Genomic DNA, 12,054 nt, shown 5'->3' with positions numbered 1-12,054 from the left:
GGCAGCATTGAAACCAAATCCTACTGCTTCCCTAGTAGTTTTGAGCGAATAAAATCTGGACTAGTGTGATTTCATTTGCACAGAAACTAGAAATCCCATCTGGGCACTCAGCGTTCTTTCTAACGATGATGGAAGCAAATGGCCTAGCTTTGTGGTTTTTATAAACACTAATATAAAAACCCTCACCGAGAACAACATCCCGACTGATGGATTTGATACCGATGTCTGCTACAAGCAATTGGATGTTACGGCTGACTCTGTGCTGTGCTTCTGGCTTTTAGCAGTGGAGCCCATTAACTCAACGGCTCCTGGAAATACTGTACAAAAGAGCAACCACCGGACAGAGGCACGTGCAGAAGAGGTGGAATGTGACTGCAGTTGTGTGCTCTTCATTAAGTGTGTGTGTGTGTGTGTGTGTGTGTGTGTGTGTGTGTGTGTGAGAGAGAGAGAGAGAGAGAGAGAGAGAGAGATGCTCGGAGTATACACAGTCCCAGTGCTATTAGCGAATCAGTCTCTGCTCCCCATCAATCACCATCTTGACCATATTTCTCTGACACTCAGGATATGGTGTTTTAAAGGGAGCTTCCTCCTTAGCATCTTCAATGAAGCACTTTGTAGAAAGTGAAATTGAGCGTCCTTTGACTTCACTCGTTGGCAAACATCCTGCTCTGTAACTGGGGCTTTCTACAGATTGCTTTGCCACTCCAAATATATAGATCCTGCTTCAACTAGCGCCAGCCCCAGCAGCCTCTTGCACCTTTGCTGCCTTTGGCCTCAGCTGGAAATGCACTTCAGTGACCTAGTGGCCACACACTTTCTTCCTTAAGCATGCACTAGAACACCATGGACTTCTTTTCAATAGACTGTTCACTTGACATTAGAAGCGAGTGGGTTTTTAATCCTAGAAAGCTACTGGAAGATAATCATTTCCCCCTCTCTTCCACTGAAACTTTACGTAATTAGCTATAGGAGATTTTCTTGTATGAGTCGGTGTTGTGAGCCTGTTGGGTAGCTAGAGCCATTGGAAACACTCCAATCCCCTTGACATACTAGTCTTACCCAGGTTCCAGAGACCTGTCCTTACCCACTTTTCCACACTGGGGAGACTCAGGTATCAGGAATAACTCATTGCACATTTGGTGGGGGGGATGGGGGGTGGGGGGAGTGGATAATGTAGACATGACACCAAGTGCTTTTCATTTTAACTCTTCCAGCAGTAGATGATGAGACTGCCCTTGGGAGAAGTCACGGACATGGAGTGTTTCATTTCTGCTTCTGTGAAGTATGACAAAAATGAGCAAGGCTACCTTTTTAACCAAATACACTAGAACATATGCACTCAAGAGTCAACATGGGCTTCCCTGGTGGCACAGTGGTTGAGAGTCCGCCTGCCGATGCGGGGGACACGGGTTTGTGCCCCGGTCTGGGAAGATCCCACATGCCACGGAGCGGCTGGGCCCGTGAGCCATGGACGCTGAGCCTGCACGTCCGGAGCCTGTGCTCCGCAACGGGAGAGGCTACAGCAGTGAGAGGCCCGCGTACCACAAAAAAAAAAAAAAAAGAGTCACCATGATTGTACTTATTTCCCTGGGAGACCTTACTCTTGAGCTGTGATGTTGCATGTACCAAGAGCACTAAACTTCCTCTTTGGAGTTACCTTTGAAGCCATGCAAGAAAAGAGGCCTCATAACCTTATAGTCAGACCTCGTTTTTTTACACCACCCTTCCCCAGAGTTCATCCCGAGCTCCATCACCCATTTTATTGATCAGACTTATCTTCTAATGCTCCTTGGCTGTTAAAAAATATCATTCCTCAAAAGAATAAATCTACCCTTAAAAGACAAAGACTTATCAATGTTAAGGATGCTTACAAGTGGACAGTTTCCAAGGAAGGTTCTAGAAATGTTATGCGTAAGGTCAGCTTCCCTGGACTAAAAATACATCTTCCCAACGTGACCAGTTTGAAGGCAACACCACCCATTTGGGTGTACGAATTCCTGTACTTATTCTGCTGTAAATGTAAAATGTGTATAAAGTCAAACTATTACATTTTTTCCACAACACATTTAAATAGAAATTGGCTTTGAAAATACTGTGGCTAAAATCAGATCTCACCAAGTAACTGAAACTGAAAAATGTTTGGCACCATGCAATGGAGATGTTGCACTACACAGTAGTAGTTTAAATACAGTCAACGTAGGGTGCATGCCACTGAACTGTAATTCCAGTCATGTGTCTGTACAGTGAAAAACGATAATCCTTCACCTTTATATAGGTTAAGACATGTACCTTATCTTTACCACTCAGGGTGGGTTTAGAAGGATGGTCCTAGGTCTGTTCTCGTTGGATTTGGCCGGATGCTTTCTACGTAAACCTCTGAACCAAGTGATGACTTTCTGGAAGCTGCATTCACTCCTTCCCACAGTTTAGTGTAAGCCCAGTCTCTCCACTTTACCTAAAAGATGCTAGTGAGCCCCATGCTGAGCACAGCAGCTAGAGGGTGCTCCCAGACTTGTCAAAGGGGGCCCGTTTTCCAGCCGCCAGTGACATCTGTCGTCATTGGCATCATTGCTTGGAACCCTGTCTAGAGAGCTGGGGCACAGCTGGATCATAGCCTCCCTCCAGGATTTCCCATACTGGCTGTGGGCCCTGGGTGCCTCAGCCAGGTGGCTGGGCCACACTCGTCACAGCTGCCCACAGGGCCTGCTGGAAGGAACATGGGGCACAGAGCCAGATGCCGGTTCTGGTTCTCCCCTAAAATAGCTGATTAACCTTATACAATCAAGTTGACTCTGTGCCTCGATTTTTCCATTCTCCTGCTCGGGGAGATGCCTATTCTATTTAGCTCTTGGGGCGGGTGTTTTGAGGTTGGAGTTAATTAATGAAACTGTACATTGCGTGGGAGGTGGTAGAAGGACGCCTCCCACATCTGGTTTTTAGCAGTTTCCTATCACCCCTCCTCTGGGGGAGTTAAAGAGGCCAAAAGTTCTTGGCATTAGCACACTAAACAGTGGTAGAGGGCCTGAAAATGGATGCAGCTTCTCAGAGGGTTATGACCTGAAAGACGTAAGGCTCTTAGTGTATTGAGCCTTCTGGACGGATCGTTTCTAACCTGAAACTCTTGACTCTCGTGTATCAACTGACAGTCTTCCTCATGTAACATAAATTGCAGTGTCTGTATACAGTCTTCCCATTGTCTGGTAGTAGCATCTTGAAACTGGTCAGAACTTGAATGCCAACAGCTCCGTCACTCAGAATATATATAACTTTGCACTTGGGAAAAATGTCTTCATGCTGTTTGTCTGATTGCTGAGGGGTATGGGGTTCCCCCGGAAGGTGGATTTGGGGCTTTAGGTCTCGAGGATCTGATCAACAATATACGTGGATCTTAAGCCATTAGTGTCACAATTGCAGACTCAATTCTCCCAGCTCAGAGGGGATTCCATGAATGTTGGGGATGGACTAGGAGGAAGGAGAGGAGAGGAAGGTCTGGGGTAGTTTTGTGACATTTCAGTGGAAGAAATAAGTTGGGATCATCTGGAATTCTAGTGGGAAGGAGGAAGAAATGGCTCTTCTGTGGGTTTTTTGAATGAAAGAATTGTGAATATGTATTGCTTATAGAGATAGGGGTCTTTAAAACTATTCTGTATAAAGAAAATGAGTTGCATGGGTTCTCATCCACCTCAGCGGAAGTAAGAGAGACATACCTCATCCCCCTTTTTTAAAATAATTAATTAATTAATTAATTAATTTTTTTAAACCTCAAAGACAATTTATTTATTTTTGGCTGTGTTGGGTCTTCGTTTCTGTGCGAGGGCTTTCTCTAGTTGTGGCAAGCGGGGGCCACTCTTCATCGCAGTGTGCGGGCCTCTCACGATCGCGGCCTCTCTTGTTGCGGAGCACAGGCTTCAGATGCGCAGGCTCAGCAGTTGTGGCTCACGGGCCTAGTTGCTCCGCGGCATGTGGGATCTTCCCAGACCAGGGCTCGAACCCGTGTCCCCTGCATTAGCAGGCAGATTCTCAACCACTGTGCCACCAGGGAAGCCCCCCCGCTTTTTTCATGAAGTTTTTTTTTTTTAATTGGAGTATAGTTGCTTTACACTGCTATGTCAGTTTCTGATGTACAGCAAAGTGAATCAGCCATATGTATACATGTATCCCCTCTTTTTTGGATTTCCTTCCCATTTAGGTCACCACAGAGCACTGAGTAGAGTTCCCGGTGCTATGCAATAGGTTCTCATTAGTTATCTGTTTTATACATAGTAGTGTGTATATGTCGATCCCAATCTCCCAATCTCCCAATTCATCTCACCCTCCCCTTCCCACTTTGTTCTCTACCTCTGTGTCTCTATTTCTGCTTTGCAAATAAGATTATCTGTACCATTTTTCTAGATTCCGCATATATGCGTTCATATATTTGTTTTTCTCTTTCTGACTTACTTCCCTCTGTATGACAGTCTCTAGGTCCATCCATGTCTTTGCAAATGATGCAATTTCATTTCTTTTTATGGCTGAGTAATATTCCATTGTATATATGTACCACATCTTTATCCATTCCTCTGTTGATGGACATTTAGGTTGCTTCCATGTCCTAGCTATTGTAAATAGTGCTGCAGTGAACAATGGGGTGCATGTGTCTTTTTGAATTATGGTTTTCTCAGGATATATGCCCAATAGTGGGATTGCTGGGTCGTATAGTAGTTCTATTTTTAGTTTTTTAAGGAACCTCCATACTGTTCTCCATAGTGGCTGTATCAACTTACATTCCCACCAACAGTGTAAGAGGGTTCCCTTTTCTCTGCACCCTCTCCAGCATTTGTTGTTGTACATTTTTTGATGATGGCCATTCTGACCAGTGTGAGGTGATACCTCATGGTAGTTTTCATTTGCATTTCTCTAATAATTAGTGATGTTGAGCATCTTTTCATGTGTTTGTTGGCCATCTGTATGACAAACTATACAAACAGCTCATGCAGCTCAATATCAGAAAAACAAACAACCCAATCGAAAAATGGGCAGAAGACCTAAACAGACATTTCTCCAAAGAAGACATACCTCATCCCTTCTTTAAGTCCTGATGAAGGCTGATCTTGAGAACCAGCTCTGAATGTAAATTAGAGGAAGGTTGAAGCAGCTAGCTGGGGGGGAGGCGGGGGTGGTTCCACGATCACTCAAGTAACAGCTGACCCTCCCGGAAGTTAATGACCAGAATACCATGTGCAGGCGGTCACAGAGCCATGTCGGAGGGTGAGTCCAAAGTCGGTGAAACAGCCTAATAATTTCCTGTGCACCTGGAGGTGAGGCTTCTATCTGCTGTCAGTCTACGCTGATTTTCTGGGAAGAGCCCTGACAGCAGCCTTCTTGTCACTGTCCCTGGAGTTAGCGTTCCTAGATCTGCCGCTGTAGCCTAATAGAAAACCTGCTGCTGTTTATGACGCTTCTGAGACTCCTCAGATCAGATCGTGGCTTAAACTCTTGTCACCTGGAAGACCACCGTCTCAGGCGTATGTTGTCTTAATCCTTTCTTAAAACCGTATTATGCTTCCATTCCAAATCTGTGGTTACACTGCAGCCTTCCCTTCTAAAACTCACACAGCCGAGTATGAAAACCTCGTCCCTTCTAGCCTTTCCATTTCCTTCTCCAGGCGCGTTTCCCCTGCTGACCAGTGGCACTGCTCTGCGCTGCGTGCCAGTGTTGCTGGCAACGCAACACTGTTGGGTAGTCTTGCTCTGGCATTGCATATTCACTAGGGCTCTGAGGCAACCCTAAGAAGGTCACCCGTCAAGCCAGATTTGAGGGCACAGGAATAACAGCACTTTGGAATCAGTTCAGGCCCTGTTTTATAGATGGGACTCTGAATCCCAGAGGCCAAGGTCACTTAGCTAGTCAGCAGCAAGGTTGGGACCCAGGCAGTCTGGTTCGCAACCGGTGTGGCATACTGCCGGAGGTGGCTCTGTTCTTCCATGGCGTCCAGCACTGCTGCCATCCTGGACCCACCCTGTGCCCATCCCCCTTCTGCTGAGCCTCTGCTCTGGATCAACATGGTGCCTGCTGTGAAGGATTCAGCTCTTGGATGGCTTTTAGGTAAGAGCCCCAGAGGCCTAGATAAGATTTTCTGGTGTGTGCTGGCTCATGGCCTGTGCCTCCTGTAGACCAGCCAAGACCACATAGCGTCACATTACACCATCAGTGATGGGATGTGAGAGAAGGCCCCTGCCAAGCTGACTGAAGGCTTCCTTGGCCCCAGTTTGGTTCATGTTCCCTCACTGCAGAATGTCTTGGATTTGCGGAGGCCTTCGTGGGCCTCCATGGAGGCCAAGGGCTTGAAGGTCCCAAACGTCTTCCGTCAGGCACACCTGAGGGGGAATCCTGATTGATACACATGTTAGCTACAATCAGCCACAAAGTCAAAGGCTTCCTCCCTCTCGCAGTTCCACAGTGCATCCCCCTTGCAGCCGGCCACTAGGGGCACTCTTCCCTGTTGTAGCCCATGGGTCAGCTGAGGACCCCCTGCCCCTTGAGATCCAGAGAAGTCTGATAACTGGGCCTTTGGATCTCTGTGATTTCTAAGGGGCTTATATCTCAGCAGTCACTGCTGACTCCAGACTTCTGCTACCTCATTTTAAGCAACAATCATGTCTCATCCCTTCACCGCATCAGCTGAGACAGGCTCGGTTCCTGTCCCCACTTCCACACACACCAAAATTCAAATGAATCAGTGTGGGAGCGTGTGCCTGTGTGTGTTCCAGTGATGTGGGAGGAAACGGGAGACGTGGCAGCAACGCAGACGTGGCAGCAATGCAGGCATTGCAGCAATGCAGACGTGGTACCCCCATTCATAAAATGTTCTTCTGTACTCTACAGAGGAATCCATTCACCTTCCACTCCATGTGGTACCTGACTCCCTTCTCAGGACAAACTAAATCCACGTATGTTCTCATGGACGGCAGCATAGCCATTCCTTTTCCTAATATGATTCCTGCCAACACCTCTACCTTCAAGATTTCACCTTCTATCACGGACGGCTTATTAAAGGCATTTTCCTAAGCAAAGACCACTCCCTCCCCAAGAAGAACTCAAGTGCCATCCCTTAGGGTGATATATTTTTCATTCCCACTACCCTAGCCGGGCATGGCAACCACCATCATCACCACTAGCTGTTGGGGTCATCACGCTTTACGGAAGGCAACATGGATTGATGTAAATGGTGCTAGTTTGGGTTAGCCCCGGTTCAAATCCTGACTTGATAACTTATGGCTTATGTGACCTCAGGAAAGTCACTTAATCTTGCTTAACCTTTGCATCATCACCTATAAATGTGATAAATAAACACAATCTTGAATGTGAAGCTCTTAACCACAAGTCTGGCTTTCAGCAGGTTCCTTTCCTCTTGCTTTCTCCACTGTCAGCAATCCCCAACAGCTCCCGCCAGTGATCATGGCTCAGTGCCAAGGGGTAAAAGCTGGCAGACACAGCAGCTTTACAGCTGGAAAAAGAGATGCGGGGGAGGGAGGGGATAGGACTGGTGGCTGATTAAGCATGCTGCGGTTTAGGCTTAAGGACTGAAAGGTCCCATCCATCCCTGAGATTCTGTGATGCTCTAGTGTAAGATATAGGGGGTGTATCTGGCTTAGAAAAGTCCTGGAGGAAAGGCTGCCTCAGACACCTGGGAGGCTGGAGAGTGGAGGAGCAGCGTGACCTTGTATGATTTAGCACCTGGTTTCTCTGGCTCTTCCTGTATGAGGTCTGCTGGCTTTGCATCAAATGGAAGGAGGAGGTGCCAGGGATTTGAATTAAATCTGTCAAACAGAGGGTGAGAGGAGTGCAGAAGGCTGGGGGGCGGGGGCGCGGAGCTGTGCAGGGAACTCTGATAGCCCAACAGCACCATCTGGACTTGGCAGGGATGACAGCCCTGAGAGCAGATGGAACTAGCCAATAAAACAGCTGAAATTCTGCTGTCCTGGGCCTGTCCCGAGTCGGACCCCCAGAATCTTCTATTTGGAAGGAACACTGCTCTACTATAAGTGGAGAGCTGGGGTTCTTAGTCTAGAACTAATAAAGGTCTTCGTGAAGGCAAGACCAGGCAGGTGGCTGGTTTGTTTAGTCCCACCTGGAGGTCCCCAGAGTACCAGTGTTGTGGTGGAGCTGGCTTGGACCAGCCCATGAGAGCGGATTGTTACAGTTTCAGGAATTTTGTGGGCTGGTTGTTAGATGCAGCCACAATTAAAAATTAAATTATAGGGCTTCCCTGGTAGCGCAGTGGTTGAGAATCCGCCTGCCGATGCAGGGGACACGGGTTCGTGCCCTGGTCCGGGAAGATCTCACATGCCACGGAGCGGCTGGGCCCGTGAGCCATGGCCGCTGAGCCTGCGCGTCTGGAGCCTGTGCTCCGCAACGAGAGAGGCCACAATAGTGAGAGGCCCGCGTACTGCAAAAAAATAATAATAATAATAATTAAATAATTAAATTATATAAACCTAAAATTAAAGTATATTAAAAATATAGGTAATAAATATTCAAAACTTATCACTTACTAATTATTTTTATTACCTTTTACTATTGTCTGTGCTCCTGAGGTTATTGACATCTGTTGTATTTGTACAGTGGAAATGCCATATAATTGTGTGCAACTGAGCATCTGTTCCCAACTGCATTGTTCAGTGACATCACAATGGTAGTTTGAAGTCAGCCATGGAGGGAATATTTACCCCACAGAGATGGGCAAACACTATATACTAAGTATCTCCCCTGGAGAGCTACCTGTTAAACATTTACAAGCACACCAGTGCCACTGGGTAACCAAGAAAGAAACTGATACACCGATGCATTAAAACATCTCAATTCCAGGGAGGTAGCATGTGTGATGGATTTCTCAGAAGCCAGTGTCCTATTATAATGTGCAGAACTGACTTGAAGAAAAACGCTTGAAAACACTGCTTCTCTGCCTGTTGTGTCTTCCTCTGTTTTCACACAAGAGAAATCTTTTTGGTTTGCTCCTAAACTTAGTGATCTTTGAGGCTGTGTCTCACCTGTGGGCTGTACTTCAGCTAAGTTCCCCCCAGGAAAGTGAATTGTAGTTTTTCCTGCCTAATTGGCAAACTGAAAACGTGCTGTGGAGAATATATCTTAACTAGGCACCCAAAGAGCTCATTTCCAAGTGGTTTGAACAGCAATAAGAATGTTAACTTCTCCCACAGAGAAGAAATCATTTCTAAATGATTGTTTTGCTGGTTTTGCTTTTTATTAAAATTATTACCATGGAACAGAATGCGTTGTTTGCCTTTGTCCCCCAAACTCTGTCCCTTTTGGTGGTTCTTTTTCAGTAAGTATCACGCTGAATCTACATTTTATTATCTTCATATCATAAAATGAGGAAAAGGCTTCATAGAAACTGCATCCTATTCACTGGCACACCAGCTGCATTCTGAAAAACCATAATTTTCCTTTCAAATGCAGAGTGCTGTCTGAATTGTAATATTGCCAACTCTCAACTGTCAAGACGATGGAGGAAAATACTAATGCAGATGGTATGAGCTTGTCGTGGGCCTGCTCAACGTGCTCTCCCGGACTGACTTCACAATGAAGATTCAAATAGCAAGTGAGAGCTTGCTGCGTGTAAGAATGGCTGTGTGGTGCAGGAAGGATCCCAGGGGACTGGAAAGATTTGGGTCCGCACCGGAAGAGCCATTCGACTTTGTCTGCATGACATTTCAAAAGGCTTCCTGGGAGAAGCAGTGCTAAGGCCTTTAGGAACTAACTCCGATCGGCACCAGGCCTGAGACCCTTGAACAAAGGCTGTTCCTCAACTTGTGAGGGTCAGGGAGCCCACCCTGAGGTCAGAGAGTCACAGGGATAACGCTGCTTTGTTGCAACCAGGGATGCTACTCTGTTGTACCGCTCATACTGTCCTTCAACCCAAACACTGGGGAGTGTGACCTGTATTTCTTTTTTATTCTATTGGTATATGAAATTCTGCAAACTACACAAAAGTCGAGAGGATGGTTTAGTAAAGTCCTCAAATTTTAAATTATCGAAATTTTCTATTTTTACTGCATCTACCTACTTCTTCTTAAGCATTTAAAAACAATTTCCGCACACCGTATCTTTTCTCCCCTGCATACTTCAGCAGGCATCTCATTTTAAAAAGAGATTTCCTTATGCCTTTACCACGTATAACAAAATTAACTACTATTAATTCTAATTCCCAGTTCATATACACTTCCCCCAGTTGTCCCAAAAGAACTGCATTTACTGCATCGTAGACCAGTGTGTTTGGTGGGGCCCGAGGTCCTTTGAGAAGGGTGGTGACTGCTTCCCCACCATCCTGACTGTCAGCAACCATGCTGACAGGGCACCAGTAGGAAGATCTTTAGGTTGGCTACAGACACCGTCCCCAGCTGCTAGACCTTGGGATTTCCTCTCCCCAAGGAATAAGCCTATGAGACTTCCTCTTCTGTTTTCCAGGGTTCCACGGTCATCCTCCGAAACGATCCCAGCTTCATGCTGCTGACACCCACCTGGCTGTCATGCTGGTTCCCATTTCACTGCTTTTCCTGCAGCTGCGTTTTTCACTGCAGGAATTCCCTCAATCAGGGAAGAGCCTTCCCCCAAGGATTGTGGCTCTTCCACCGGCCTCGGATCTACTGTACCTCAGTGAGTCACAGCTCTTCAGAGCTCCCAAAGGCCTTGGCTTCTTCATTTGTTGGAAAAGTTTGGCTGAATTTCTAAGTCAGAGAAGATTTGAGTAGCAGGACACTATGTCACATTTAAAGGCCTAAAGAGACAGCAACTGAATGCACTGCTTGCTCAGGGATGTTCTTTTGCTCTAAAGAACATCATTATGACAATTGGTGATATCTGAACTAAAGTCTGTATTTCATTGTTTGATCGCATCCTATCAATGATTAATTTCCTTTTTTAAAAAAAATATTTATTTATTTATTTTTGGCTGTGTTGGGTCTTTGTTGCTGCACGCGGGCTTCCTCTAGTTGCGGTAAGCAGGGGCTACTCTTTGTTGCAGTGCGGGGGCTTCTCACTGCGGTGGCTTCTCTTGTTGCGGAGCATGGGCTCTAGACACGGCGGCTTCAGTAGTTGTGGCTCGTGGGCTCAGTAGTTGTGGCTCGCGGACTCCAGAGCGCAGGCTCAGTACTTGTGGCGCATGGGCTTAGTTGCTCCGCGGCATGTGGGATCTTCCCGGACCATGGCTCGAACCCGTGTCCCTGAATTGGCAGGAGGATTCTTAACCACTGCTCCACCAGGGAAGTCCCTAGTTTCCTGATTTCGATGATTGTACTGGTGAGAAAATGTAAGAATTTCCTTGTTTTTAGAAGAACCACATTAAATATTGAGGGATAAAGGGGCATAGTGTTTGCAACTTTCTTTCAAATGGTTCAGAAAATAATGGGTATCTATATAGAGAAAATGATGAGGCAAATATGGTAAAATGTTAACATCTGGGGAATCTGGTTGAAAGATATATGGGAATCCTTTGTATGAATACTCTGAATAAATCTGAAATTATGTCACCCTCGTCTGCTGGGTTCCCCTCTTCTCTATTAAACGTTCTGTTTCAGGGCATTTCCTGGGGCTCTCTTCCCTTCTTTTTATCTCTCTTCTATTCCCTAGGTGATCTCCTTTGTTTCCACAGTATTAATTACAACCTACACGATGCTCTCAAATTTATCTCTCGAACTCAGGGTTCTTTTCTTAATGTCAGATTGCCTGTGCAGTTGCCTGCCTTTTCATCTCCCCTCAAATGTCTCATAAGTATCTTAAACTCACCACGCCCCAATCTGAATTCACATTCCTCTCTCTCCCGCAGACTCCCTCCTCTTCCAGGACCTCCTCACCTGAGGGCACAATGCCAACCACTTGCTCAAACCAGAAGGAAAGAAAACACACTTCAGGAGTCATTCTTTGGCTGCTATCTTCCTTATCCCTCACATCCAGTATTGTTTCTTGTGGTGAAACATGACTTTCAAACTCTGAATGGTCTTTTTTCATTGAAAGCTTTTCTCCCTTGATCACTAGGATTGTTTCTGCACTCCTTAGAA

The sequence above is a fragment of the Grampus griseus genome (assembly GCF_964374135.1).
Source record: "Grampus griseus genome assembly, chromosome: 1".
Lineage (NCBI taxonomy): Eukaryota > Metazoa > Chordata > Mammalia > Artiodactyla > Delphinidae > Grampus > Grampus griseus.
This window is presented reverse-complemented; position numbering follows the sequence as displayed.